Source organism: Lutra lutra, chromosome 2 (assembly GCF_902655055.1).
Source record: "Lutra lutra chromosome 2, mLutLut1.2, whole genome shotgun sequence".
Lineage (NCBI taxonomy): Eukaryota > Metazoa > Chordata > Mammalia > Carnivora > Mustelidae > Lutra > Lutra lutra.
The window spans coordinates 24,375,911-24,401,253 of NC_062279.1; the positions used below are offsets into that span (position 1 = coordinate 24,375,911).

Genomic DNA, 25,343 nt, shown 5'->3' on the forward strand with positions numbered 1-25,343 from the left:
TTTCAGGTAAAATAGTATTTTAGTTTTAAGGACTTTCTAGATTCTTGTTTCTTGCTGGCTACTTATCAGCAAGGAATGTTAAGTTAGGACATTAAATTTCAAACACACTTAATTGTCCATGGGATAGACAACATTCATGTCTGAGGTTTGAATTCATATTTACCCTAAAACTGCCTTTTCGCTTTATATGGTTTTGATTTCCATCCAGTTCCATTTCAAGAACTATTCGGGGATTAACCATTCCGTTTCCTGTGGCTCCTGGAGAATCACTGTGACACAGGGTCACATTTGCTCAGGTTTGTTAATTCTATGAGCTCTCATCATAGCAATAGATTTCAGGGGCTTGAAACTATGGGTTCAGGCACAGAGGAGTGGCAGATTTTAACCATAACTAGATAAAGAATAAGAAATCTTTTCCATTTCTTTGGGCTGAAGAGACGCATCTCAATTAATTAAAACCCAAAAGCTGAAAAGAACTGTTAAAAAATTAAATATAATATTGTGCCTAGACCACTTGGCCTCCAGAATTTAGGTTGGTGTATAATGGGGATTGGTTTAAAAATATGTCTTGATCTTTAGATTAGTACAGAAGCTATGACATAATTTAAAATAATGGCAATCAAGGTTGATTACACTGTTTTTCTCCCAATACTTTTTCTGATTTTATCTTGTGAAAATGTGCTAATTATAAGAATTCAAGAAAAATATAAACAAAATTTAAAGTTCTCATATTCTTATGACCCAGAAATAAAATAGCCAAAATTAAACAGTCAAAAGTAAATACAATACCAGCCATCTATCTCTGCTTAAAGAACAAAGGAAGGATGAGAGGGAAGAAAATGGAAAAAAACAAAGTAGGATCATGGTGTATGTGTTACTTTTAAATTAATGGTATTCAGTATAATTTTACCTTAATTCAAACAAAGAAAAAGTTACCCAAAAAAACTGGTAGAATTGATAAATTTGAGATTACTATTTCTGTGTTGAAAAATGTGTTTCTTTCCAGAGTCCGTAGAGTTTCAGATGGGTGAGGGGTAGAGGGATGGGCTAGACAGGTAACGGGTATTAAGGAGGGCACCTATTGTAATGAGCACTGGGTGTAATACACAAATAGTGAATCGCTGAACCCTACATCAAAAACTAATTATGTGGGGCACCTGGGTGGCTCAGTGGGTTAAAGCCTCTGCCTTTGGCTCAGGTCATGATCCCAGGGTTCTGGGATTGAGCCCCGCATCGGGCTCTCTGCTCAGCAGAGAGCCTGCTTCCTCCTCTCTCTCTGCCTGCCTCTCTGCCTACTTGTGATCTCTGTCTGTCAAATAAATAAATAAAATCTTAAAAAAAAACCCAAAAACAACTAATGATGTGGGGCGCCTGGGTGGCTCAGTGGGTTGAGCCTCTTCCTTCAGCTCGGGTCCTGGTCTCAGGGTCCTGGGATGGAGGCCCTCATCGGGTTCTCTGCTCGGCGGGGAGCCTGCTTCCTCCTCTCTCTCTGCCTGCCTCTCTGCATGCTTGTGATCTCTCTCTCTCTGTCAAATAAATAGGTAAAATCTTAAAAAAAAAAAAAAAAAACTAATGATGTACTGTATGGTGACTAACACAATAATAATAAAAAATAATAAAAAATGGGATATAAGGTAAGCAAGGTGACTATAGTTAGTAATAATGTATAGTATATTTGCAGGTAAGAGAGTAGATCTTTTTTTTTTTTAAGATTTTATTTATTTATTTGACACACAGAGAGATCACAAGTAGGCAGGGAGGCAGGTAGAGAGAGAGAGAGGGAAGCAGGCTCCCCACCGAGCAGAGAGCCCGATGCGGAGCTTGATCCCAGGACCCTGAGACCATGACCTGAGCTGAAGGCAGAGGCTTTAACCCACTGAGCCACCCAGGCACCCCAAGAGAGTAGATCTTAAAAGTTTTTATCACAAGAAAAAGAAATATATCTATGTGTGATAATGGATGTTAACTAGACTTATTGTGGTGATAATTTCACAATATATTAAAAATGTAAAATCTTTATGTTGTACACCTGAAACTAAAATAATGTTATATGTCAATTATTTCTCAATATAAAAGAAAAAAAAGAGAAAAATTTGTTCCTTAAAAATCTTTCCAAAATTAAGAAAACAATAAAAATCTTTAGGAATTTGGAATATTATTCAACATCACAATATGAGTGTGATATTCTTGGTACCTTTATTTTTTAATTTTTTCTAAAAGATTTTATTTATATATTTGAAATCGAGGGAGAGCGAACACAAGAGGGGTGTGGGGAGGGGGCAGAGGGAGAGGGAGAAGCAGACTGCCTGCTGAGCAGGAAGCTGGAGCCTAAGGCAGATGCTTAACCCACTGAGCCACCCAGGAGTCCTTATTCTTGGTACCTTTAGACACCTTATTTATTACTCATTTATTGTTACTTATTTATTAATATTGAATTCCTTTAGATACCTACTTTAAGATATTATTATGAAAAATGATAAAATTAGCACCTTCACTTAGACATTTGCATTTTCTCAGCCCCACATTCTGGCTTGGATTTGTTACATTACATTTTTGTACTGTCAGGTTTATACGATTCATGTTCTATTCTGTAACCATCATTTCCACGCTGGCCGGTATTAGTTTGTACATTCTTAGAATGGACACAAGACTCACTACCAGTTCAACACAAGCAGTTTCTCCACTGGAATCTCTGGGTTCTCCAATTTGAGAAACAGTGTTGTGTCTTTCTATGTGCTGTAATGTTTTCATGTGTTCTCAATGACAATACAGTGTTTTTATTACATATCCCTCCCAGAGTTTGCATTTACATTTACATGATAATAACACCTTAGTTGAGTCTTAAGAATAAAAGAGAATGGCTTAGCATGTAAATAATGCACTCAGGCCAAGTGACGGTAAATGATTTTACATTCACTGTATAAATTAAAGTCCTTCAGTAATTTTTTAAAAAAGAAAAACATGGTGGAAAATTTTGAGTCTTCACATGAAATAAAGGAAGACAGACTAAAAAATCTTGGCAGTCAGTATTATACTCATAGTGCACATGGCATTTTAGTTTTAGCAGAATATCATCTCCCATACTGAATTCATGTTAATTTAAATTTTATTGGTTTGCAAATTTTCTGTCCTCTTCATTTGTAACTTGGGTGGGTTTTATAGTTTTCTAAGATATAAGCAAAGGAGTTAACAATTAGTTTTATGTTTGTGAGGTATTTAAGAAATACAGTAAAAAAATAAAGACAAATAAAAAAAATTAAAAAGTTAGTTAAAAGCAGAAGGTACTATCTGTGTCTCATGCTTATCCCCTTGGGCTAGTTCTGTTTCAGTGGTGTGCATAATATTCCCAGTGCCTGAAGCTGAGGGTTTTTTCTTGCCCTCATAGCCTGCTGTACCTGAGCACAGGGCAGGCAGATAGGCTTGAAAATTACCCCTCCTTGAACAGCCCTCATCCTATGATGGAGATCTTTGCAAGGGAGCTGGTTTGTACATACCTCAGCTCTCTCGCTCTCTCTTGATGTGGGTGAGATAACTTTGAGGCATATGTTGAACTATTTCCTACATTTCCTCAGCAGATTTAAGTTAGGCCATTGTTAGATCACTCGGGCCAGTGGATCTAAACCTACACCATGGCCACCTTTTAGAGTGGGGGTGCACGGACCCTGGATGGTAGATGGAATCGGAGTTCTGGCCCAAGTTCATTTCACAGAAGAACCAGTGGGTCTTGGGAACTACCAAGTAGAAATTTCTGTTGCCAAAGGGAATCATGGAAACAGCTATAATTAGGGCTAGTAAAATCTTACCTCATGCTGGTTCTTTGGCCTATACAGTGTGAGTCATATGGGGAGAAAGGCCAAACGGAAGTCCCTGAAAATGCCCCCAGCAGCCATGATAATAAATCAAGAGCATTTTGTCTTTGGCAAATGGTAATATGCACGAGCTGTGATCTGCATCATAGTCCATTTTAACCTCATAGGTTCTCCTGCTACAGTGTCTGCATTTCAAATGCATGAACTAGGGAATGACTTGGGGAATTTGGGCTTCCCACCCCCACAACTTTTGCCTAGGGTGGGCTAGAGGTTCTGGGTCATGGAAGGCGAAGGATCCTTCTACAAGCAGACAGAGTAAGGGCGCCACTGAATCTTAAGTTAGATCTTCTCCCTTGTCATTTTCAGCTGCTTCTTCCAGATGACCAAGAAGCACAGAAGGAGGCTCTGGCTGATGAGGGTATAGGTCTGCTACTACGTCATAAAGACAGGGAAGCTATGTCCCGCATGCCTTCGTAGGGGCTTTCTTTGGCCATCCAAGCATGTTTTTCCATGTTCTGGGAGAGTTAGCAGCCCCCAGGAGAAGCACTGGACCAAAGACAGTAGAAGTGGTGCATGAATATCCCGTTCCCTTCTCTCTCACCATCGACACTGTTCCCTAAAGGCTTACACCCTACTTGTGGTATGTCTTTGGATAACACGCTTTCTATTTAACTCCCAGTCTTAATTCCCTATTCCCTTATTCCTCCCATATACATTTCTTGTAGTCAAACCGTGTCTCAGTGTTTGTTTCTGAGAAATCCCAAACTAGGGTAGGATCCTTGAAAATTGTCTCTCTTTTAAAGCCATGTCAATAACATTTTTAAAAATGCTATTGAAGGTGTCATTAACCATGTGCATTTCAATAACCACTGGGATAATATGTATGATAAAACAGTATTATAATTATTTGCATGCTCATAAGCCTAACCAAAGGTATAAGACAGTTTCTTCCAAAGAGTCTCTTTAAGGTTCTAGGAAAATGTACATTAATTATAGGGGTGCCTGGGTGGCTCAGTCGGTTAAGCATCTGTCTTCATCTCAGGTCTTGATCCCAGAGTCCCGGGATTGAGCCCCACATCAGGCTCTCTGCTCAGTGGGGAGTCTGCTTCTCCCACTCCCTCTGCTGCTTCCCCTGCTTATGCTCTGTCTCTGTCAAATAAATAAATAAATAAAAATCATTACTATATATTATATTATATATTTAATGTCACATATTTAATATATAATATAAGTTTATATTTATGATACAAATAAAAATATAAAATGCATATTTAATATATAATATTATACACACATATAGGCACTTTAAATTTAGGTCCTTAAAAGGACAGATTTCTGTTCTTTGAGAATTGTACAATGCACAACAGCTTACTTTAACTCTTGAATCCTCAAGAGGCTACTTTTAGGGCTGAGTAAATTGTACTCCGCATAGGGGAATGCCTTTTACCTTCTATCCGCATGAATGGCCCTTCCTGTGGTTATGTCGGCTGCAAACCTTCTGGGTCTAAGACATACAATTGTAAGATGAATGCTTACTCCCTTAGATATTACTGCCACATTTCTTAAATATGAAATGATATGCAACAGCTTGTCAAATGGCAACACCCCACCCCCACAAAGTTAATATTAAATTATTGACATCAAATTTCCCCTTATTCAATGCAGTTTTCACTGCCCTGAGTTGCTTTATCTCATGCTGGAATGTCCTCATTGAGTCGTATTTTAAACCAGGATTCTCTATGATTCTATATGTGCCTCAGAGTATAATCACAATGGAACTAGATAAAGGGGCTCTGTCAAGTTCAATTTAGCCAAGAATAGCTCCTCAACAACACTTCAAAGATTTTATTCACAGAATTCATACAGGCAGATTAGAATACGCACTCAGTTAAAAAAGATCAGTTTGCTAATCTGATGATCACGCACAATCTTACTGCTAATAAACTCCGTTGTATAGTTTCCCACATGAACGAGCAGAGTTTCTCATGGGAAATGTTATGTAACTTTTTTTAAAAATTTTTTTATTAACATGTAACTTTTTGAAAGAAATTTGCACTAAACTTTGTTTAAAAATCAACAAATAAATCAGTATCTTAAAGCGAATACCACTAGAATATTATGGAAAATTAAATATCCACTCAGCCTGTAGTGAATAGGCTTTAAAAAATAATCTTGATGAATGATTTCAACTGACTTCTTGATTATATAAGTAAACCTTAGAGCAGATGTTGAAAATTTGAAGCCCAAAGGTACACTTCTGCCTACACTTCTGCCATGTATTTGTGTATTGCCATCTAGCTCGGTGTTTTTAAACTTTTGTATTTGAGTGCTTCCTTAGTGCCATACATACTCTTGTTCCCCTGCCCTCCCCCCATTATGATCTGAGGCCCAGATGCATTCACATTTTGGTGTTAGCTGCCTGGCCTCCCCAGCAGGCTGGAACTGCAGCCTCTGCGGTGTAACTGGGGGCCCAGCAGACTTTTTGGAGAGCCATACTTAGATGCATTCATTCACAAGAAACAGACATATTTTTGTATACTTTCAAAGATTATCATGTGCCTACAAAGGCTGTGACACGCCTGAGAGCTTACAATTAAAATGTTGTCATTTCAAGATTTTTTTTCTCCGCCCCTATTTTTCTTCTGCTGGCTACTTTCTGCACTAAAATTGTCTAAACTGTAGGAAGACTAGAAAGAAGTTCTACGCAGGGCCAGGAGGAAGGGGAAGTAGAGGGAAATCAAGAGGTACGAATGTCCAGTTACAAAATAAATCAGTCATGGGGATGTAACGTACAGGTGGTGAGAGCATCGATAATACTGTATGGTAAACTTGAAAGATGCTAAGAAGAAATCTTAAAAGTTCCCATCACAAGAGAAAAAAATGTGTGACTTTGTAAGGTGACGGGCGGTATCTAGACTTACTGTGGTGACCATTTTGCAATGGAGAGAAATGTTGAGTCCTTATGTCATACACCTTAAACTAACATAATGTTATCTGTCAGTTACACTGCCATTTAAAAAAGAAAAAGGGGAAGAAATGTGACCAGCATGCTGAAATCCTTTTGGCCAATCCACGGGGTCACAGGTCACCTTGTGTCAGTCCCTGCAGCTGACAATGGAGGATGGTACCAAAGATAGGACTATTGTTGAAGGATTTACTTGGACAGATTAATCTGGTTGAGAAGGGTCAGTTTCTAAAACCTTATTTTATGTGTCTCAATGTAATATAATGCTACACTGCTAGATTTATATGTATAGCCTGAGATTAAGAGTTAGATTTTTAACTTTAAATTGTATCTGGATCCAAAGTTTTAACTAATGGGGGTGCGAACTGATATGAGACTAAAATGTTGGCATGCCCGGGTGGCTCAGCCAGTTAAGCATCTGCTTTCGGCTCAGGTCATGATCTCAGGGTCCTGGGATCAAGCCCAGCATCCGGGTCCCTGCTGGACGGGGAGCCTGCTTCTCCTTCTGCCCCTTCCCACACTTGTGCACATGCACCCTTTCTCTCACAAATAAACAATTAAAATCTTAGAAAAAAAGGGTTAAACCTTACTGACTTAACTTGTTCACAGTATTTTCACTCACCTGTGTGTCTCCTCATAATCTTTTGGAGAAAAGTATTATTATCCCCCTTGCACAGAAAAAAGAAACCCAAAATATGCAACTGAGAGCTTTTTACTCAAAATCATGCATTTAGTTGAGTCGGCAACCAGCGGGATTAATTTGTGCTTTTTACTGTACACTTGTATGCAATTGTACTTTTTTTTCATATTTTATTTATTTATTTGAGAGAGAGACAGTGAGAGAGAGCATGAGCAAGGAGAAGGTCAGAGAGAGAAGCAGACTCCCCGCCGAGCTGTGAGCCCGAAACGGGACTCCATCCCGGGACTCTAGGATCATGACCTGAGCTGAAGGCAGTTGCTCAACCAACTGAGCCACCCAGGCACCCATTTTTTATTTCATGGTCTTTTCCGCAAAATGAAAGCTGGGGAAAGATCAAAATTAACCTAAGCAGAACCGGCGTGTTCAGATTAGGCCAGGGTCCTATTCAGTTTCAGCCTACCTATAAGAGCTGTCCTCCCATGTCCATGCAAAAGCACAAAAGGGCAGGTTTCCTCTTAAGCCTCTGGAAAAAATGCACCATTGCCCTGAATAGTGTGGTCTGATTTGATAGTGGAGATTGAGGTACAAGACACAGGAGAGCCAGCGGTTCCGACTCTTTCATATAATTAAGGAAGAATGCTGGGTGTTCTCCCCCTGCCTGAGCAAGCCAGCATTGACTTGTTATGAAGAAGTGTGGAGGACCAGACTGCTCATCATTAAAACAGGCTCTGTCTGCCTGTCTAGAACACAAAAGGGGGGAAAAAGACTACTTAATTAGCCAAGGGGCATCAATTCATGCCAATCCAAATATAAAAGTAAAACAGGTAGGAACTTTAAAAATATTCTCTCTGAAGCATGCAGCCCCTGAGGTCTTAGGACACATTACCAATGCACGGAGTTTTTTAAGAGATGGATCTTATGACCCTAAGCCAGACGGTTAAAGACATCAAAGCCAAGCGTTGCAAGGAATCTGCTGTCCATCTTCCTTCCTTCCCTCCACCACCAGAGGTTCATTTACTTTTCAGTGTTCGATCTCTAAGAATTAAAATTTGACAAGGCTACCAGGAAGCCCAAGAAGGTGGTGCTAGACAGTAACATGTTCCACATGAATATTTTGAGACCCACATCTTGCCACTTGGAATTCACAGTCCTGTGCAAGAAGTTGTTGCTAAGTGGAAATTGGAATTTAGATATTTTTTTCAGACTGATGCTAAAACTTTGGGGTTGGTGATTCTAATAGAGTTAGTTTTATAAACCCCTGACATGGGTGGTATAATCCAAAAGGTTTCAGTTCTGTACCTTAAAAGTTCAAAACCACCGCCTATCCTTTTATCCCTGGGGCTTCACTCCTTTGGGACTTGGAGACTTCTTCTTCTTCTTTTTTTTTAAAGATTTTATTTATTTATTTGACAGAGAGAGAGATCACAAGTAGGCAGAGAGGGAGGCAGAGAGAGGGGGGGAAGCAGGCTCCCTGTTTGGCAGAGAGCCAGATGTGGGGCTTGATCCCAGGACTCTGAGATCATGACCTGAGCTGAAAGCAAGAGGCTTAACCCACTGAGCCACCCAGGTGCCCCAGGACTTGGAGACGTCTTAACTATGTAACCTTTTTGCAGCCACAACTTGGAATTGAACCTCCTTCTCTGAATTTCTGATCTAGGGGTTTTTCACTTCATTTTGATGCTGCCCCTTAGCTAACAGCCCTTGGAAACAAGAATAGGACTTACTAGAGAAACATGGCTTCAAAGGTGCCAGGAAGATATCTTAGGAGGACAGAGAACTGACAGAGATGAGTAGGTTCTAGTGACGAGGTAAGTCTACTTGCATAGAGGACTTCTGTTCCCATTTTTTGGAACTGAGGCGTCCCTCCTGTGTTTGACTGAGTGCACAACACCTTTCCTTCTTCCAGTATGCAGTGACATGTTTTTAAAATGGAAGGTGAATGTAATATGAAGATTTGTGACCCCCACACACCTGGAAACCACAAAACCTAGGCTAAGAAAAATGTTGTCAAGTCAGCACTGCTGTGGCCAGAGAAAGCAAATTAGCACGAGGCCAGTAACTAGAAATGAGAAACAAAGTCAGAGACTGAAATATGGCAGAGTAGGTGAGGTGGACCAACCGTCTCCAGTTCCCTGTAATTGAAGTGTTTCCTTAGAACTGGACTTTTAGTGCTGAAACTGGGACGGTCCCAGGCAAATCAGAATGGTCGGTCCACCTAGGTAGGTGGCAATTTAAATGAACACGGAGTTCTGTTCCTTACATGAGTTGGACTGTCCATTCGAAGGATTACCTGGTTGGGGAGCATGCTTCCTCAGTGAAAACACCATGTTGTGCCATTGTCCCGGGGCATATATTTGAAACAGGGTTTCTGGAAGCTTCTTCAGAAGCAGGGCGAAGATCTGGCTGGCAACGTGCATGTATCTTTATTTTCTAGCTTCAGGTCTTGAGTACAGTAAAGTCTGGAAGAAAGGACAGAGATTCATGAAAAGCAGGCAGGAAGTCATTCTGGAAATGGTGTGGACCTGAGTCCCTTTCAGGATACAACACACATTCCAGACAAATTGGTCTACAAACTTACCCCAGGCCCACTCCGTGCTTCCTCCCCTTCTATTCCAGAATGCCATTCCCTTACTCCTCCAGCAGTGGAAAAGAAAGTACTATTTATCCTGCAACGATCTTCTGAAATTCTGCTTCTGCAGAAAAGGTATCTCTGACCAGTTCTCTCCTTTAAGCTGCCATAAGGGGCATCTTCTTCAGTCATTTGGTGTCTGCCTTCTGGTGGTGTCAGTCCATGACTCTCAGCGTCTTGTCTCCTCAGCTGCGTTGGGAAAAGTGGGCTGTCCAGATGAGTCTTAGGCTTTTTAAAAATTGCCTCTGATTTCTTGCATAGTGTCTTGGCTTGTTGATTATCTAAAACAGCACTGTCCAACAAAAATATAAGGTGAGCCACGCTTGTAATTTAAAATTTTCTAGAGTTATATTGAAAAGAAGTAAAAAAAAAAAAAAACAGGTGAAAATCATTCTAGTAATATACATTACTTAGCCCACTGTATCCCAAACATATTTCTACATGTAACCAATGTGAAAAAACTATTAATGAGACACTTTTACATGATTTTAACTGTACTAAGTCTTTGAAATTCTGTGTGTTATTTTACTCTTCAGCACATCTCAATTTGGTCTAGTCACAAATTGAGTGCCCAAAGGCACATGCAGCTAGTGGCTACCATATTAGACAGCCCAGGTCTGAGGGATGATTTGAAGAAATTTGCTGAAGAGGTTAATGGAGATTTACATGACAGGAGTGTAGTTTGATTTTACTGTCAATAAGTTGTGTGTGTGTGTGTGTGTTTAGAAGACAGCAATTGCATGTCTTAACATGATGAGAATAGAGATTAAGGATACAAATTCATAGAAATCAAGAGAAAGGATTATTTCCATGATAAAGAATAAATAGAGGAAGAGTAGCAGAACTTCGCAAACAATGAAACATAAAAAATGAAGGAGAGAAGCAAGTAATCAAGAACTAAAGGTATTAAGCCTGGAGGACCAGGAGAATATAGTAAGACAGAAGTCAGAGAGAGAGACAGACAGACAGTCCATTCTAAGAAAGAGAGGGATTTGTTTTCAACCATGTAATTTCAGGTGCTGGCAAGTCCATCTCACCAGAGACATAGTTTGGAGCAAGGATAAAAGATGAGACCTGGCAAAGTAGCTTTTGGGAACAATGCCATGAAGTTGGTTGAGCCTGAGGGTCTTGAGATTATGAAGACAGACAGAGATAAGAATGATTCGAAAATTTAATCTTAAGCGTTCCATAATTAGCAAGCAGGACAAAAAAGTGATAAGGGTGGTAGGCAGAAAATGAAGAGATCACAGAAGTCAAGGTAGGGGAGATCTGTTTCAAAACAGAAAGGGCCAGCAAGCAGGAGAGAATTTAAAGCAGATGAGAACAGAGAAAAGTCCATTGGATGGGCTTCAGAAGCCATCTCTAAAGCAATTAGAATCTTTGTCAAGGCTAACGGAAAAAAGAGGCTTTACATTAGCTGAGCTCTCTTCCAAACCCCTGGTTTTCAGTCCTTAGACCAACAGGCCAATCGAAGATGTTTGGATTGAGAAGGCTGACTTTTTCCAGCAGATACAGTCCCAGCAGGAATCCTGGCAGAAGGAAACAGAGACCAGCACAGAGCAGGCGGAGCTCTGGGTGATTCTTGATCAATGGCCAATGTAAAGAAATCCCAGAAACAAGCCAAGTGACAGGACGCAAGGAAATTCATAGGGAGAGCAGCACAGGACAGAGAAACCATTGCGAAACCATTATTTGGTCTTCGTTAAAAAGACAAGCAGAAAAATATGAATTTAAAATCTAATTTGTCATTTTAAGGACTTATTATTTTTTTCCCAACCATTGTTTTCAATATTTTATTGCTTATCTTTAGGGATGGGCAAATATGGAATGGGTCCAGTGGAAAGTTGCCTTTAATTTTTTACACTTTTTTTTAAATTTATTTTTTATAAACATATAATATATTTTTATCTCCAGGGGTACAGGTCTGTGATTTTTACACGTTTTTGAAAGGAGAATGGGAACAACGTGGACTCAGAGTGGACCCAAAGCCCTCAGAACTTTAGTGGCCTGAACTCAGATCCAATCCTTTTTCTCTGTCATGCCCATTCAACTGTAACACGGTACCCATTATCTGAAGATTTAGGGGGGAAAATGGGGAATTTTAGTTTTGTCTTCACTGAAATAGCTTCGGGATGATGGAGTCAAATTAGAACTAGTAAGAATCAACTTGCTTATTCGTGGACATGCGATTTACTTTGGGTTGTATTTGGCAAGTGTAGGAGTAAAGGGTGTGGAATTTATTCAGCTATAAAAGTCCCTTGTAATTCCCTGCAGTTTCATAAAACTTAACAGGTCAGACGCACAAATGCTTCTGAAATCTTTGGAAGACAACCACCTAGATCACTCCTGCTGCTGAAAATGACTAAGTTGGATTTTCTGTTTCATCCCTAAGGAGGAAGTTTGACAGATGAGAAGTGTAGTACACCAGAGAAGGTGAGGTAGACCAAGGTGGGTAAAAACATGACTCAGCTGGGACGAAGATGAAAATTCCCTTCTGAGGAGCAGGAACAGAGCAGTGCAAATGGAAATGCAGATGAAGATGAAGTCAATATAGCTTAATCCATTTCAAATATTTTGTTTCTATCCTAATTTCCTTGACCCTCAGAGTCCCAATTTAAAAGACTCGGATCCATGCATGGTCCCTTCTTTCTACACTTAAACTTTAAAAGTTGAGAAATAACCAAAAATAAGATGTGGGATTCACAGTTAATAACTTCAACAGGAAAAGGAATACATAAGTCAAAGACTCTAGTCTGTCAAGATAGCTATCAAGCATTGTGCTTATTAGAAGGACTTGCTCATTTTTGCTTAGAGATGAAATAGCTTTTATTATTCACACACATGCACACAATGTGTTATTGCTCCAGGAAGCACCAACATCAGATAGTCAGATTATCAGATAAACTCAGAGATTGGTATTCTGACTAAATTGGCAGTTTCTAAATGTCAAATAGATTAGTTTATCTCAAATCATTGTGGTGTAACCTCATCACAGACTGTCTCTTGAGGGTATGCAGGTACAAATATATGGAGAAATAATTTCTTAAATTTAAAATATCAACCTTAAATTTCTTTAAAAAAAGAGAGAGATGGAAATTTTTCAGATTTCTCACCCTTAGAAATTAGACAAAGACTCTTGAATCCTGAGTCTCCTTCACCCTTTGGTGCAATGCCTCCTAACCCTTATGGGACTGAGTAAATTTGGTGTCAGAATCAACATGTATCATTTTCCTCTATATCATTAGTGATTAGTTGCACAAAGAATCTGTTTTATACTGTAAAACTAAGTTTACATTGATAAAAGCTCTATTACTTAGGACACTTATCATAAATATCCTTGCAGTCAGAACCCTATTTAGACTTCCAGTTCTTCAGTGAGGTCCACTGATCGTTTCATGGAGATAGCTGAACTCTGGAAATAGTCATTGAGATTTTGCGCATGTAACATTTTTTTGGAGTGAAGTCCCAAATCTTTCATCAGATTCTGTTAAAGAAGTTAAGAATGATTTAGGACACTATATTAAAAGTATAGGCATAATGCATCAGTATGAATCTGGTACTTTGCCAAAGTTAATAGAATTACTAGTAGATGTATAAGATATTTAGCATAATATTAAACAAAATAAGGTAGATCTTTCTATCAAACAAAAATAATAACAGACACTCACTGTTCAATTCAGGTCAATGTTTTGCCTCCTTTCGGATTAAAATTAACAGAGTTTCACATTGTGACTTCAATCTTATCAGAGACTCCTAAAGCAAACAATAGCGCAGTATGAGAAACCTTGATTGTGTAACTTTTGCTCTGGCTGTTTTGGAAATAGCAAATGTCATTTTCTTATTGCCCACCTTCAGTCATGACAACCTACTCTTACTGGAATTTTCAGAATAGCAACTGCACATTTTTATAAACGTTCATGATTTTTTACTGAAGTAGTACTATTTGACAAAGCGTCTATTACTGATCATTATCATTAGTATGTTATTATCATTCTTATTCAAGAATTCTTCTCAGAATGAATAGTAAACGGGGGACAAAAACCCCACTTGGAAGAACTCCACTTAGAGCTCTGGCAACGCCCCTGAGGTTCCTGAGGTTGGGTCCTCCAAGAAGAGCAGGAATTCAGTTTTCCCTCCTGCGCAACCGCGCTTCCCAGGCCCGACGCTCCAGGAGCCGGCCGCGCGCCCCGCGCCCACCCTTCCCGCCCGGGGGAGCGCACGCCCGCGAGGGCCGCGCTCCTCCAGGCCGCTAACCCACCACGCGGCGCAGCGGCCGGACGCCGCCTAGCCGGAGGGCTGGCCCGCGCAGCCGGGACCATCCGGACGCTGGGCGGACCGCGCGGGGGAGGGAGGAGGCGGCACCGCCCTGCCCCGCGCCCCGCCCCCGGCGCGGCTACACAGAGGGGCGCCCACGTGCCCAGCCCGCCTTCTGCAGCGCAGCGGCCCGGGCGCTCCTCTCCGCGCCGACCAGCGAGGCGGCGGTAGCTCCTTCAGCCTCCCGGAGCAGCGGGCCCCCGACACGCTCCAGCCGCTCGCCCACCACCTCCCCCTCAGCGCGGCCTTAGCACCGCCCCAGTAAGTTGCCAAGTGTGCCGCCACGCGGAGGGGCCGCCGGCGAGGGGCGGCCTGCGCCGGAGGGGAAAGGGCTGGGCGGGGGCGCGGAGGGCCGCATCCGGCTGCGCGCAGCTGCCCCGAGGCCGCGCTGCCGCGACTCGGAAACCGACAGCCCCGGGGCGGCGGGAGGGGGCTGCCGCCGCGGACCTCTGTGTCGAGGGTCTGCGCCTCGCCCGGGCCAGCCCCGTGCAGCCACGTGTGCCCCAAGCCATCGGGGTCCGCGGCAGCTTCGAGGGTCGCGGCGACTGGGAGACGGCGAGCACTTCTTGCGGGAGCCGTTGAGGCGCTCTTGTCGGTGGGGGGTGGCCTGGGCACCCATCTCCGGGGGCGCAAACCCGCTCTCCCCCGCCCCCGTTCTGCGCACTGAGGGGGTCCCTGAAGTCGCCTTCCAGAGATTCTTGGTTTAAATGTAGAACAGCGCTTGGAGCTCTGGAAGCCTTTCTCGTCCTAGACCTGACCGGGACTGGTAGGACAGGACAAATGTTGTGATGTGTGTTTGGGGGTTCTTGAAAGTAATGGGTGCAGTTTTAAACACGTTTGAGATGGGCTGTATATACCCTTTTAAGCTTCTTCCATGCAGTCTTCAGCTTCGAACGCGAAATGCCATTCTTGATGCTTAGGCGATCCCAAGTCCGTCGCCTCAGGATCTCCATTCCTCCGGAGAACTTTCCCACATGCACGGAAGCGTATAACCCAGTCCAGGGAGTAAGGTCTTCAGAGACGGTGTCTTCAAGATATTTAAAAATACGCACACGAGTCCTACGCGTCTTTGTAAGTGGAATCAGTGCCTAGATTTCAGGAGTAAAAAGGTTCAACCTCTTCAAACTTGCATACATTTATGCAGAACTGCCTCCAAAACCATTTAGTTGACTTTTAGGACTGGTCGCAGGTTCAGAAACCTTCATCCTTTTAATGAGGGGATATCGTCAGATTTTATTCAGGTAGAGCTCTCTGAATGTTGGCGGGGGCTGGCATGTCAAGTGAGTGTGTATGATGTGACCTCTGGCTTGATACTTTTGCACTCATGCCTCAGCCAGTCCTTAAAATTTCAGTCGCCTCTTTCCCCTGTAAACTTTTATAATAATTATCTCTCCAGGAAATTGTAAACAATTGTGTTTTTGCTCTTTTTCTAAGGGATGTGCAAATAAGAATAATTTAAGTGTATACATTCTGCTTTTAGCTGCTTTTTCCCTTGTAAATTAAATCCTTTTTTCTTTCAATTGCACTAAAGCTTGAAATGATCTTTTGGTGCAGAAGCAAATATGCATTTTTAATTGTTTTCCTTTACTAAAAAGTTCCTAGTTAGCTACTCTGGGTTAACCCTGGGAGGCCACATTATTTATTAGGATTTTTTTTTTTTTTTTTCCCCAGTTTTCTCCCTTGCCTTCACTTGGTTTCCACATTGTGCCTGACCGGGGAATGTCATTTACCTTAAGGCATTTTAATCTTTAAGGGTGTGCCATGGCCTTGGAGACCAGAGTAAAACTCTGCCTGATATCCCCTGGGATTCAGTTTGCAGAATCTTTGGCCTCTTTAACTAACATGTTGTCGGCAAAGCCCTTTTGATTCCAAAATCTCTAATCATTATCAGTGGACTTAGATTCTGTTAAAGAGAATTCGAGGCTGGGAGGGGAGTCAAGGTAGCTGTTGGTGTTTGAAAAGTCTGAGAATACTCTGGAGTTTTTCATCTTACATTCTCATAGATGTATTTTTAAGATTTTCTTGATTTATTTGTCAGAGAGGGAGGGAGAGAGAGGGAGGGAGAGAGCACAAGCAGGGGGAGCTGCAGGCAGAGGAGAAGCAGGCTCCCTGCTGAGCAAGGAGCCCAGTGTAGGACTAGATCCCAGGACCCTGGGATCATGACCTGAGCCAAAGGCAGCCGCTTAACTGACTGAGCCTTTTTTGTTTTTTGTTTTTGAACATTTGTGCCTGAAGAATTTTCAAGGTCTTGCTTTCCGCCACACACCTGCTCGTCTTTGCAGAGTGAGAAAGTGCATGGTCTCTATTCTGCATGGCCCACTTTTTGTTGTACTACCTTAAAGTTCTTACCGCTTCTCTGGGCTCTTCTGGCCAGGCCTGAACCGTCGTCATCTGTGGCTGTTTCTGCTCTTTTCAGCCTGCTTTTTCAAAGGGGCTCTCTTCCATAGTTTTCCTTCGGTGAGTTCTCTGTTTAGCCTAGTTTCTATCTTCCCTTCTGTTTTATTTGCTTGCTACTCCACATATCCCTAGCTATATACCAACAGTAGTATTTTTTTAAAGTGTTCAGGGCCATCTGCTGGTTTTACTTTGATGCCCTTCAGTGACCGACTTTCAGAACAGAATATTGAAAACATCCTATGTGGCTGGTTGTTTTACTTTCCCAAGCATGATATGAACACATTGATTTTTAAGGACTGGGTTCCTGTAGACCACTTACTGGATGTCAGAACAAAAGTGACATTTCCAATTGGATATATTTCTGAACGTTCACATATTTAGTACTGTGTGCCTCATTTGAATATTTTGTCATCCAACTGAATATTAAAAAACTCAGCTAACTGTAGGATTTCCCTTATTGGTAGAGCTCATTTAAATGGTTTGGAAAATCTATGTGGTTAACTCATTTCTATACCATTAATCTGAGTATATAAAACCATACCGATAAAGCCTTGATTAAAGAAACCTGATGAAACATTCTTTCCGTTGTCTTCTATTTTAATAACTTTTCATTCTATTGCCTAACACAATGTTGACACAACACATGCTCAGTATGTCTTATTGTTGAGTGAATCCCTACTGATTTCAATAATTTGAGAAAGGGTCTTACGTTCAAATATATATTTGAATATATATTCCTTCATTGAAAATTACTGGGTCCCTACTTGGTTCTAGGCACCGGACCACCTAAAGTAATGTGTGGCTCCAATTTTGGAAGGATTCTTCAGTTAGTTTACATTTGGGAAACCCTTCATTGATGGTTTGATGAGTAGTTATTTTGTTGTTGTAATTTTGTATAAAGTAACAATACCAGTAAACAGATGACTTGAGTACCATGTACACTAGAAAGCAAGATACACTCTCTCGTATGTGGAGAGGGTGCTTCTTACTGTTCCATCATCAAAAGCATTTATGCTTGACATTTTTGTCTTTGACTGGTAGTTATATATTTGTCCTGATTTTTACATATTCTTTTGCTTGCCTTTTTGGCTGTTGTTTTAGAAGTGGTGTTTGTGGCTGTGGAAATGTTGTAGATGCCATTGACAAAACCAAACCAACAGCTGGGGGTTCATTTCCACCAGCTCTCAGTGGTCGGCCACGTTCTCAGTAGCTCAGTTAAGATAATCAGAACATGATCTATCTATTAATTTTTCTTGTCCAACTTAATAAACGTATGTTAATCTGTGGAAACGCAGAGCGCACTATTGGTTTTCTTGTGCTTACGGACTCTTAATATGTTTCTGGGAATGGCCTCTGCTGCCGTTATTTAACCTTCTCATTGGTAAGTGCCATTAGTATTGACTTTTAAGATTTGAGTTAAAGCAGTTTTTGTTTAAAAGGCTGGATTTAAATAGGTGGGTTGCATCTCTTGGTTCCTATTTAGAATTTTATGCTGGATCTCTCTATTCAGGGAAAGGGAGTTTTCTGTTCCAGTTTTCTGGGTGTGTATGGACATACGTTGTTGCAACTCTTGGGGAGTTCTTACATCCAAGATGGAATCATCAGGCTACAGCGTCCTATGTGACGATTTCATTCTGCATGTGTTATTAATTTGATTTTATGCTTCTCTCCATCCCCCTTCAAAAAATAAAATAAATAAAAACAAAACCCCTACTTTTCTGGTGCCACGTATTAGTACCTCTCTTTGTGAGCCAATCTGGGTCTCGGCAGTGAGACAAATGATATAAGAACATTCCTTAACCTTTCTTTCAGGAGTTAAAAAAAAAAAAGCCCTATGTTGTATTCATTTTTGGAATATTTTGTGAACAATACACAGCAAAGAATTTTTATGTCCCTTGTTGATTCTTACTAGCTTTTCCCACAGTTCTGGGGAAAACTCTTTTCTTTCCTTAACCCAATCTGGCTTCAGGAAGCCTCCCTAGGTCTTTATACAATTATACGTAATACAATCCTGTTTATGCCGTCAAAGCCTCCTTCCTAGTGAGCCTAGTGATCATGGTGGAGAGAGCTTCATGTCACAGGAATGCTGAATGATGCTGTAATTAAGAGGCTCTCATTTTATTCTACTTTTGCCCCCCCCTTTTTTTAGTTCAGATTTTAAGATAAGTGGATGTGTTCTACTGAAAAATAAATGCTCATCTCTTCAAAACAATTAAGAAAGTACACGTGAAACTTTATTTTTTATTATTTTACTTCTGTGTAGACCAAAAAATGGTATAGGAGTTGGTATTTTGATCATTAGAGATAAAGATTGGTTGGTTAGGGTCTTTTTTTGCCTGGACTCTGGGTATCTAGCTGTTATATGGGTAAACGATGATAATGATGATAGTCACTAGTGAAATAAGGGAGAGTGGAGGTAAGCGATAGTGGAAATAACTGTGTGTTGAAACTTATGGGGAAAAAATGGGGTCTCTTTGCACGTTCAGCCTTAGTTTTGTACATTCAATGTGTGCTGAAGGCAGATTTTCAGAATGCGATTCACTTTCTACTTTTAAAAATCACACTACGATCTCTAGAACTTGAAGTATATCTGAGTGGTAGGAATGGGAAATCATCTCTGTATCATATGGAGAGTTTATTTTCCCAAAGCATGTGGGTTATGTTCCCTCCCTCTCCCCATTCCTGCTGTCTGGTTTCCAATAGAAGGTATGCATTTGGTGGAAACAACTAGATTTTTTTTGTGAAACTAATATGCAAAATTTACCGCAACTCATATGCAGAATTTATAGTGTTTAGCAGTTGTGTGTGCATCCAAGTTACTGAATATTGTTTTGATACTTTAGGATTGCCTTGGAATAGGAAATACGACTTTGTCATTTTTGATTCTAAGAATATCTTATGAGAGAATCTATTTGGAGTCTTCCATGAACAGCAGTTAGTTAATCCATTTTGGATGTGTATGTGTTGTGTGTATTTACTGCCCAGATCTGGAGTTCATTGTGTATATTTACTGCCCAGATCTGGAGTCCGTAGAGAAGCAAAGAATAAATAACTTGGCTCCTGTTCTCTGGGCGTTGATCACCCAGTGAAGGAGTTAACAAGCAATCATACGATGGAAAGGGAATGATAAAGCTGCCAGTTGAGTAACACAAATAGCTGAAGGTATCAGGACAAGAGATAACAATCTATTCTAAACTTTACTTTTTTAAAAAAGTATGTGTTGTGTTTCTGACATTGACTAAATGCCCACCCAATTCAGGTATTATCATCATTACAGTTACTGTCATTGCTGTTAAAGCCAATCTTCCTTCTCTAGTTGCTCTTTGGTAAAACTTGAATCACTTGGACTTGAATTTGGCTGAATAGTTATTCACCAAAATATGCATTTGGGAGTGCAATAATACTTATTATTAGTCTGGCAAAATTGTTTACCATTTATCACCCCAGACTTCTGGTAAATTATGTTTAACTATAAATTCAGAAGAAATGTTAAAACACATTAGGAGATTATATTTTAGATGGAAATCTTGAAGAATAAAGCCATTCCAAAAGTGCAATCAAATTAAGAACATGAAATTATTTTAATATCTCACTCTAACAGTTGAGTTCTTACATAAGGCAAGCATGGCACATTTTTGCAAATGTAATGAGTTTAAAAACCCATAAAGAGCCTCTCAACAATGGAAAGATCACAAGAGGTCTTCATCCATCCTCTCATTACTGCTTCTTGCACAGAACATCCGCTCAAGACCAGGAAAGCAGTCCGTGTCTCCACTTGAGTGACAGTTACAATATTTGCTTTCAGCTTGCAATGGACAAGGGATGGACAAAAAGTGCTGATGACTTGTCTATCCCACATTAGAGAGGAAAGAGCTGATTTGTTAGAAGAAAGCACATTTAGTTTAGTGTCCTACCGTTGACCTAGTAGAAGAAAAAAAATATTTAAAGATTTTATTTATTTGACATAGAGAGAGAGAGATCACAAGTAGGCAGGGAGGCAGGCAGAGAGAGAGAGGGAAGCAGGTGATGAGCAGAGAGCCCGATGCAGGGCTTGATCCCAGGACCCTGAGATCATGACCTGAGCTGAAGGCAGAGGCTTAACCCACTGAGCCACCCAGGCACCCTAGAAAAAAAAATGTTTTAAAGAGACTATAAAACCCAAACTATATTTCAGTTCCTGTCAGAGTTCTTGGGTGGTGCACAGAAGGTCTCCATGAAGACACGGAGCCGAGTGCCACATTTTCACCTTCCAGATTTCAAGGTTCTTATGAATATACCATTAAAAACAAAAATGAAAACACCTGATGATTGTTCCTGAGAGGGGGTGGGGATAAGAAGGACTGGTAATTAATTTACACCTTTAGTTTACGAAGACAGATCTTATTAAAAATCTCTTCACACTCACACAAAAGATCACTTCACAAGGTTTTTGTTTACTGGACCTTAGGTGCTAAGAATTACATTAATCCTAATTATTCATTTGTAGCATACTGTTGTCATGCCATTACTGATTGGTTCATGTCTGACCAATAAATATTCTAAGTTCTTGGGTTCGATGGTGAGTGGATATTCATTGTATTATTATTTTAAAATACTCTATGAATAGAAAATCCTTAAATTTCTCCTAAATAGATTAGCAAATAAAAGTCTTTGCAAACGTCTTGAATTCTTCCTTCAAGTAGAGAACGTTTGTATTAAATGAAGTTTTCCCCTTTCATTCAGAAAGGCAGCTTTCTTTAAAGAGTGACTCTTTTTTTCCTCTTGAAATTCACTTTGTGTTCAGTTCTGTATTGTTCCTGGTCTCTTGAAGCAGAGGAGATACTTCTTACTACTTTCTCATGGGGCTCATAGTCTACAAAGATGTTTGCAACTCCATAAAAATCTAAATGAAAACTTACTGATAGTTTGTATCAACTTAGGTGTGGCTTCCTCTGGGAAAATCCTATGCCCAATAAATTCAGGCTAGTCTGCGTAGACTTTTTTTTTTTAAAGATTTTATTTATTTATTAGATACAGAGAGAGAGATCACAAGTAGCCCCCCCCCCCCCCCCCCCCCCCCGCAGGGAAACAGGCTCCCTGCTAAGCAGAGAGAAGATGCAGGGCTTCATCCCAGGAGTCTGAGATCATGACCTGAGCCGAAGGCAAAGGCTTAACCTACTGAGCCATTTTGATGACCATATTAAACAACACAATTTTACATTTGTGTTTGAATCCAACATCAAGTTTTAAGGGGTTTCTTTAATTCTGTTGTTCCTTGAGCAGTTGATTGGAAGGATCCAGGGGTGAGATTTGTCACTCCATCCTGAGGGTTCCTTAACACTCTGAACTGTCTTGGCCATGTTAGGAATCTCTTTTTTTCCCCCAGGGCAGTGTATGCATGAAAATCAAGTCCTTTTGGCTGTGGCTAAGCAAGAAAGTGAGATCGCTAGTTCAGGTTTGACCTGTTGCATTGTCATGTTGCATTGTCAGGTTTGACAGGGTGCGTGGCCCTAGACTTATCTGAAGGAGTGACAAGAATAAGAAGCATCATCCAAGCCCAAAACCTACTGAGAGTTCACTTTGTTCATCACCTAAAACAAACAACACGGCTGAGTTTTTCAGTGCATTTCAGCTTAGAGTAAAAATTGAGTGCCCACTCTGTGTCCTGAGGATGTGCCTTATGAATGAGATGCTCTGGTGGCTCACAGTTTAAGCACTATGGAACTCGATGGCATTCAGAGTTACTTCCCTACCAAAGCCTCTCCTCTTTGGCTTCTCAATGTATACGACAAATGTACATGAACTTTTTTGTAAGGGAAGATAGCAGAATCATTTAATGTATTCATGTAATCATAGTAGAATCATCTTAATATTTATAACTTGAGGTCCTTGCTATTGGAGCAGTCTCTGAAATTTAACTCTCCAGCTCTTAAAAGATTGGACAAGTGAATCAAATGGGAGAATAAAGAGATTCAGGTTGGAAAGGAAAGGTTGCATTGACTTACTGTCTTTTTAGTGGAAGGTTTCATGACAAGTTTCTTACAGTTTGGATCAACTGTCTTTGAACAAATAGTACTTACAGTTTTTTGATAGAGAAGGAGTCCCTCCTTCTGTCCATTCTGATTATGTTTATATTTTCATGGGAAAAAGAAGAACCACACATGAAAAATACAAATGCCCCCCTTAATTTCTGTAATGTATCTGGCAGTTTAAGCTGTCCTGAATTCATACCTAGGGTTTTAGGATCCCACAGGATGAGCATCCTGTGATCCAGAAGCCATTTCAAATCCTTGGGCAAGTATCTTAGGAGAGGATGTTTTAGGGTAGGGTGGGGCCTTCTTGGGTCATACATCCTTTTTTCTTGCTGGTCGAGGGCTGCTCATGGCCTCCACGGAGGAGCTGAGAAAAGGCTCAGAGGTAAGTGTGGCTCCACTTAAAAGCTGTGACAGTAACCTACTGAAGACCATTCTCATTTGTGCCATCATGGAAGCAGTTGCCTGGTGTCAAAGGAACACTTAGGATATCAGTTATCTCCAGCATCAACATCTGTCTTCCACATTCTCAGATCTACAGATTTCTGTGTCCGGCTATGGACCAGGAAATAGATTTGATTCTAAACTTAACTGAGAGCACTTTAACTAAATAGTTGTAAATATATACATAAACGGGAAGGAAAAAATTAATGCATAGAATAGTCAGCGCCCTCTTTTCCCATCTAAAATCAGAGCATCTTTAGAGAGACATTTGAAATCTGACCTTAATGTCTCAGTGTCAGTCTGGTGTGGGTTTTCTTACAGAAAGCTCTGGAAGTTAAAAAAGGTACAGTTTTATGGAACTAACAAAGTCATGCTGAATTCAAGAGTGACTAGAAAGCAGCCCTGCAGATGCTTAATAATGTGCCTAACGAAGAACAAGATTTTAAAGTGGATTTCTCTACTGAAATTCTTGTCTTTCACAAAACTTGATAAGTGTTTACAATTTGTAATGTTTTGTTGCAAGGAGCTCTCTTTAAGTACATTACGTTGGTGCCATTGTGGTTGTGTAGGTGGAGTAGGACTTGTGTATGCAGTATTCATCAAGAAAAGAGCACAAAGCACATTTGCATGCCATTAAGAAGCAACAGTGGGTGTTGATAAAATTTGTAGTACTAGAGCTTTGAAAACAGATCTTGGGCGGGTGCCTGTTTTAAACTCTCCTGAGAAACAATTTCACCTTTAAAACCAAAATCACTCTTTTGTTAGATGATAAGACATGCAGAAGGCTTGGTATCCCAGAAATTTGCTTCTACCGCTGGAAAAAATGTTGTGATAGCTGGTTTTGTATTCCAAATCCTAAACTCAACAATATGTTGAAAAACTGTCCTGTGGATAATTTGTGCAGTTTCTGAGTTCTTGGCAGTATGTATATGTCGGCCAAACATCATGACAGACCAGTTCGGAAGACAAGGAGGTAAACTCCTGAGAACAACATTTTAGACCTCTCTTTTTATAGGTTAAGAAATTGAGATCTTTAGAGGTGTAACTTATCTGAAGTTGGAGAGCTAGGCCCAGAGTCAAGAATTGATTTCAAGATTTTGATGTAGCAAAAGCACTGATTTATATCAGACTGTTCTGCTTATGAAAGCAAATAAGAATCATAATATACCAGGTATGTGGTAGGAATTTTATAAAGCACAACTTTAGTGTAATTTAAAAAAATTTCTTGGAAATTAACATTTGAATAAGATGTTTTCATATAGTGGCACTCTTACGATGTGAGCAATTTTTTTTAATGGCTTGCTTTTCAAAAAAAAAAAAAAAAAAAAAAGGAAAAAATGTAATCTTAACCTGAAAATAAAATGACTTTAAATATGGGTTCTAAGCAATCGAAAGTCATTAGGATTTAAACCTTCTCAGTGATGCTTTTAAGCAAGTAAGTTCTGTTTGGAGTGCTGTTGTGCTATCTGGAAAAAGAGGGGGAAAAGCTATTTGATTTTTTTTTTTTTTTTTTTTTACTTTTTCTGATTATCGTAGGTAACAGATGGTTTGCACTTAGTTCAGTGAACCAAACAAAGAGCAGACTTTGCATAAAATTTCTGTTGATAGTGCATTTTATCTCACTGAAATAGGTTGTGTGAACCTTCTGAATAATGAACAGCATATTTACATTATTCTGGTCGTTTTTGCTGCAGAGTTCAAAATAAACGTGAAGGATAAACCTAGCATTGTCACTTTAAAAGTTATACAATATTTAAAGTATTTTTAAATTTTTACTACAGTGCAAACTCTAGGCATGTTTCATGCCCGACTACTTTTGAAACTGATAAATTGCTCCAGTGACTGGAAACTGCCGACACTTTGATCTCATTGCACAACATTGGAATAATAGTAACTTAATGTTTTTAAGGATTTGAAATCTTAAGGCCTCGAGAACCCCCTCATTTCCCTAATCCCCCAATTTTGAAATTATTTAGTACGGTTGCTAATGTTTGACTTTCTGTTGATCGACCAGCCCCTCATAGTTGTTGCTTAACTCTTGTGTGACGTCAAAAGGTGGAGGTGCCAGTGGCGGGAGGCAGGTGGGATGATGTGGCTGCCTCAGGGGGTGACTTGGCGAGTGGGGAGGCAGACA

General features: G+C 40.3%; 1 protein-coding gene and 1 long non-coding RNA gene across 3 annotated transcripts in view; one reads left to right on the plus strand and one right to left on the minus strand.

Moving 5' to 3' along the window:
- Positions 1-4,902: 4,902 nt before the first annotated feature.
- Positions 4,903-13,901, minus strand: LOC125094217 (uncharacterized). Its single transcript, XR_007125423.1, has 4 exons — positions 13,712-13,901; positions 9,993-10,335; positions 9,705-9,873; positions 4,903-4,958 (listed from the first exon to the last, which is right to left on the minus strand). It is a non-coding gene; the product is annotated as an uncharacterized LOC125094217 (long non-coding RNA).
- A 550-nt stretch (positions 13,902-14,451) lies between these two features.
- Positions 14,452-25,343, plus strand: part of SLC7A2 (solute carrier family 7 member 2) — a 70,396-nt gene continuing 59,504 nt past the window's right edge. The window contains exon 1 of one of the 2 annotated variants that reach the window (XM_047716202.1): positions 14,452-14,618. The gene's annotated coding sequence lies outside the window, so the exon portion shown is untranslated. The remainder of the gene's footprint in view (positions 14,619-25,343) is intronic. The other variant, XM_047716213.1, reaches the window with a different exon arrangement.